This window comes from Somniosus microcephalus, unplaced genomic scaffold (assembly GCF_052327205.1).
Source record: "Somniosus microcephalus isolate GS21.2 unplaced genomic scaffold, FLI_Smic_1.0 unresolved_chr4, whole genome shotgun sequence".
Classification (NCBI taxonomy): Eukaryota; Metazoa; Chordata; class Chondrichthyes; order Squaliformes; family Somniosidae; genus Somniosus; species Somniosus microcephalus.
Genome location: NW_028225182.1, coordinates 16,007,879 through 16,013,656, shown reverse-complemented (window position 1 = coordinate 16,013,656; position 5,778 = coordinate 16,007,879). Strand labels below are relative to the sequence as shown.

The window sequence follows — 5,778 nt, the reverse complement described above, 5'->3', positions numbered from 1 at the left end:
GGACATAGAAACAGGAAGAGGCCCTTCAGCCCATCGAGCCTGTCCCTCCATTCAATGAGATCGTGGCTGATCTGTGTCCTAACTCCATCCACCCGACTTAGCTCCAGATCCCTTAATACTCTTGGCGATGATAAATCTCTCGACCTCAGATATGAAATTATTATTTGAGCCGACATCGACTGCTGTTTGTGGGAGAGGGTTCCACACTTCTACCACCCTTTGTGTGAAGACGTGTTTCCTAAATTCTCTCCTGAATGGCCTGGCTCTGATTTTAAGGTTATGACCCCTTGTCCGAGAATCCTCCACCAGTGGAAAAAGGTTTTCTCTATCTATCCGATCAATTCCTTTCAAAATCCTGGAAACCTCAATCAACTCGCCCCTTAACCTTCTATATTCCAGGAATAGAAGCCAGGTTTCTGTAATCTCTCCGTATAATTTAACCCTTGGGCCCTGGTAACATTCTCCGAGGCCAGGATATCCTTCACAAGGTGCGGTGCCCAGAACTGTACACAGTGCTCCAGATGTGATCTAACCAGGGCTTTGTATAGCTCGAGCAATCCCCCTTGTATTCTGGCCCTCTCGATATAAAGGCTCACATTCCATTGGCTTTGTTGATTATTTTTAGTACCTGATCACTATATTTTAGTGATCTCTTTACACAAACCCCTAAATGTCTTTGGACCTTCACTGTTCCCAGCTTTCCACCATTTAAACAATACTCACATCTGTCTCTCTTTGGTCCAGAATGGATGACCTCACATTTAACTGTGTTGAAATCCACCTGCCTCAGTTTTGCCCACTCAGTTAATCTATCAATGTCTCTTTGTAATTTTATGCTCCCCTCTACACTACTTACTGTGCCACCTATCATTGTGTCATCGGCAAACCTGGATATATGGCTCTCTATTATGTTATCCCTGTCATTAATAAATATAGTGAATAGTTGAGAACACAGCACAGATTCTTGTGGACACCACAAGGCACTTCCTTCCAATTCGAGTACATTCCCATTATCCCTACTCTCTGTCTTCTACCACCTGACCAATCTCCCAACCAGGCCAATAATTTGCCTTCAATTCCATGACCTTTAATTTTAGCTAACAGTCTCTTTTACGGAACCTCATTGAATCCCTTCTGGAAGTCCATATACAACACATCCACAGACATTCCTCTGTCTACTACTTCAGCTAATTCCTCAAAATTAAATGAGGTTCATTAGACATGACCTGCCCTCTACAAATCCATATTGCCTCTCTCTAATCAGCTCACATTTCTCTCCGTGCTCAGTCACTTTGTCCTTGGCTGTAGGAGATTGTCATGTATTCCTATCTCCCGTGTGGATGTATTACAGGATATTGTCAAACATCCTTTTTCTCCAATACAAGTTCGAGGTGAAGGGAAACAGTGAAAAAACCTTTGATTATAACTTTATTGAACCAAGTCAATCAGATACTGAAATATAACCCCTTCCATGCAGTGTATATGAGATATCGGCCCCAATAAAACTCACACACCCCAGAGATACCGGCTTTGCTCCTCAAAGAGTCGATTTGAAGAGTTCCCCTTTTTTATTACTCTGAGCTTCAGATTGCTGTATTCTTATATTTTTCATATTGGGACACGTGTGGGAATCCTAAACCATCACTCCCTCCCTGTGTGTATCCTGATGATACAGTGGTTCTCATTTGTTCGGGAAGCCTTGAATGTTTGATCGCTTCCAACCTTTATTGCAAAGACAACGTTTGTCTCTTCTCCACACGAGCAGTCGAAATTCCTGCTTCACGCTCCCCCCTGCTGTGATAAAAGTCTGTCCCTTTCAGTGTGTGTCTTTCTCTCGTGTGTTTTAAACTTGCTCAATCCGGATGGACGACCCGGCATCGAACTCGGCACCAGCTAAGAACACGGCAATGGCACACCCAGCCTCGTCGAACCTGCAAAGTCCTCCTCACCAACATCTGGGGAATTGTGCCAGAATTGGGAGAGCTGTGACACAGACTAGTCAAGCAACAGCCTGATATAGTCATAATCACAGAATCATACCTTTCAGCCAATGACCCAAACTCCTCCATCACTATCCCTGGGTATGTCCTGTCCCACCGGCAGGACAGACCCACCAGGGGTGGCGGCACTGTGGTATACAGTCGGGAGGGAGTGGCCCTGGGAGTCCTCATCATTGACTCCGGACCCCATAAAAGTCTCGTTGCTTCAGGTCAAGCATGGGCAAGGAAACCTCCTGCTGATTACCACCTACCGCCCTCCCTCAGCTGATGAATCAGTGCTCCTCCATGTTGAACACCACTTGGAAGAAGCACTGAGAGTAACAAGGGCACAGAATGTACTCTGGGTGGGGGACTTCAATGTCCATCACCATGAGTGGTTCGGTAGCACCACTACTGGCCGAGTCTGGAAAGACATATCTGCCAGTTTGGGCCTCCGGCAGGTGGTGAGAGAACCAACATGAGGGAAAAACCTACTTGACCTCGTCCTCACCAATCTACCTGTCGCAGATGGATCTTTCCATGACAGCATTGGCAGCAGCGACCACCGCACAGTCACTGAGGAGACGAAGTCCCGTCTTCACACCGAGAACACCCTCCATCGTGTTGTGTGGCACTACCACCATGCTAAATGGGACAGATTCAGAACAGATCTAGCAGCTCAAAACTGGGCATCCATGCGGCGCTGTGGGCCATCAGCAACAGCAGAATAGTATTCAACCACAATCTGTACCACCAAGGCCTGGCCTGGTTCAATAAGGAGTGCAGAAAACCATGCCAGGAGTAGCAGCAGGCATACCAAAAATGAAGTGCTAAAAAGCGGAAGCAGCATGCTATAGACTGGGTGAAGTGATCCCACAATCAATGGATCAGACCAAAGCTCTGCAGTCCTGCCACATTCAGTCGCGAATGATGGTGGACAATTAAACAACTAACGGGAGGAGGAGGCACCATGAATATCCCCATCCTCAATGATGGCGGAGCCCAGCACGTGAGTGCAAAAACACGGCTGAAGCGTTTACCACCGCGTTTATCACCATCTCACCCCCCTCTCTCCTCCCCCGCTCTCTCCCTCCCCCTCTCTCCCTCTCCCCTCTCTCTCTCTCCCTCCCCCTCTCTCTCCCTCCCCCCTCTCTCCCTCCCCCCTCTCTCCCTCCTCTCCCCTCTCTCCCTCCTCTCCCCTCCCTCCCCTCCCCTCTCTCCCCTCTCCCCTCTCTCCCTCCACTCTCTCTCCCTCCACTCTCTCTCCCTCCCCTCTCTCTCTCCCTCCCCTCTCTCTCTATCCCCATCTCATCTCTCCCCTCTCCCACTCCTCTCTCCCCTCTCCCACTCCTCTCTCCCTCCCCCACCCCCCTCTCTCTCCCTCCCCCCCCTCTCCCCCCTCTCTCTCCCTCCCCCCCTCTCTCTCTCTCCCTCCCCCCCTCTCTCTCCTCTCCCTCCCCCCCTCTCTCTCCCTCCCTCCCCCCCTCTCTCTCCCTCCCCCCCTCTCTCTCTCTCCCTCCCCCCCTCTCTCTCTCTCCCTCCCCCCCTCTCTCTCCCTCCCCCCCTCTCTCTCTCTCCCCCCCCCCCCTCTCTCTCTCTCCCTCCCCCCCTCTCTCTCTCTCCCTCCCCCCCTCTCTCTCTCTCCCTCCCCCCTCTCTCTCTCCCCCCCTCTCCTCCCCCCCTCTCTCTCCCCCCTCTCTCTCCCCCCTCTCCCCCTCTCCCCCCCTCTCTCTCCCCCCCTCTCTCCCCCCCTCTCCCTCCCTCCCCCCCTCACTCCCCCCCTCACTCCCCCTCTCCCTCCCCCTCTCCCCCCTCCCCCCTCTCCCTCCCCCCTCTCTCCCTCCCCCCTCTCTCCCTCCCGTCCCTCTCTCTCCCTCCCCGCTCTCTCTCTCCCTCCTCGCTCTCTCTCTCCCTCCCCCCTCTCTCCCTCCCCCCTCTCTCTCTCTCCCTCCCCCCTCTCTCTCTCTCCCTCCCCCCTCTCTCTCTCCCTCGCTCCCTCTCTCTCCCACGCTACGATTCACACTGTTGTCTCCCTATTTTGTCCAGTTTTAGATGTGGCCGTGTATTAATACTGTGTAATGTCGATGTAATGAGTAGACTCTGAGCACAGAGCTTCCTGTGGGGAATTGGGGGGATGAACACCAGCAGACTCTGCAGGAATTCCCACTGGGAGCACAAATTCATAACATCTACTAGTTTATGTCGATTAGATTTGATTGGCTTTCAGGGAAATAATTTTACATCAATTTAAACATCAACTCACAGCTGTATGACGGGGTTAATTATGAGGTCATTATCAGCAGTGAGGTCATCAGCTGGCAGGTCAGGTGACCGCTTGAGCCACAAGGCATCACAACCCGACCTGTGACTGGACTCAGAGCCCAAACCCTGTCACAATGGCCTTTTCAAATCAACTTACTGGCTGCTGGAAAACACAGCCGGTAAACTTTGTGTTTGACCGCGAGGAGAGCGAGTGAGAGATTTACAAAACACAATCACATCGTGTGAAGATCAGTGAGTAAAGACTGAGAGCTCTGTGCTCCAGCAGACCGTGAGTTTATCAATAGGAGCTAGGCCGAGAGATTCCTTTCCCCGAGAATGGGTGCGGGGATCGGGATGGGCTCGCAACCCAGTCCCGTTCGGAGGACTGCAGGCAGTTTGCCAACTTCATGCTGCCGACTCTGCTGAGCGTCTGAACACTGAGCACGGGGGGGGGGGCGAATAACGCCAAGGGCGCGGGTTCGATCACCGGACGGGCCATCAGCCTAATTTTACGGTTTTTGCGAAAATATAAAATACAAACTTTATAAGGAAGCCAATGTACACAGAATCTCACGGGGGATTTATTTGGATTAACATCCATTGCACCTTTGCCACCGGGGCTGAGAGACACATCTTTCTGTTTATTTGTCTTTCTGGGTTTGCTGTTGAAAGTTGAACAGGCGGCCTGTTCCCGATAAGGGTCACAGGCAGGTAAGAGACAGACAGAGCGGCTCTGACCCCGCGAGATGGGCAAAAGGCTTCAGTTCAGGACAAATGCATCAATGAAATGTTCGCCGGCACCGAGGGAGACAACATCCAGAGAAAAACACAGGAGGAAATCGATTTCAGGTGGATGCCTTCCCGCACTTGGTGCCGTGCTTTCGCGAACATGTCTGTTGTGTTCTCATGTTAAAAATATAATTTTGTCCGAACAGTTTGCCTGGCGCGAAATGATCTGAATTGCAAAGGAGCAGGCAGGAAAAACTGTGTTGCTGGCAGGAGGCTGGATGCAGCTTCCCTGGTGGTCTAGTGGTTAGGATTCGGCGCTCTCACCGCCGCGGCCCGGGTTCGCTTCCCGGTCAGGGAACAGTGCGTTTTGGGGCTGTTTGAATTGCCACCACACAACGCACCCGTATGGGGCAATGCTCGCCCCTGATTCAACTTTCCACACCGCTGCTCAACATCACTCTTCATACAGCGATACGAAATACACATCCTTGATTTCTGTAAAATGCGTGCTGTTTCAAAGTCAGCAGGAATTGATTTCTGTCAACTTTTACACTGGCTGACTTTAAATGTTGCCAACATTTAACTGCAGCTCACAGTGTCAGGGCAGTCACGGTTTTTATCAGTCTTCCGTGTACCTTCTTGCCCACTGCATCTCCCGAGCAAACTTACCTTATCACAGGCACGGCTATCAATCAATTCATTGCCAGTGTGAAAAATGCAATATTTGAAACTTAGCAACGTGTGCAAGACTGGAATCAGAGAGTCCGTGATAACTTGAGCATTAAGATGTTCATTAGCCCTTCCTGTA

General features: G+C 51.0%; 1 non-coding gene across 1 annotated transcript; it reads left to right on the top strand.

The window, feature by feature from the left end:
- The first annotated feature begins 5,256 nt into the window (after nt 1-5,256).
- Nucleotides 5,257-5,328, top strand: trnae-cuc (transfer RNA glutamic acid (anticodon CUC)). Its single transcript has one exon. It is a non-coding gene; the product is annotated as a tRNA-Glu (tRNA).
- The last annotated feature ends 450 nt before the right edge of the window (nt 5,329-5,778 follow it).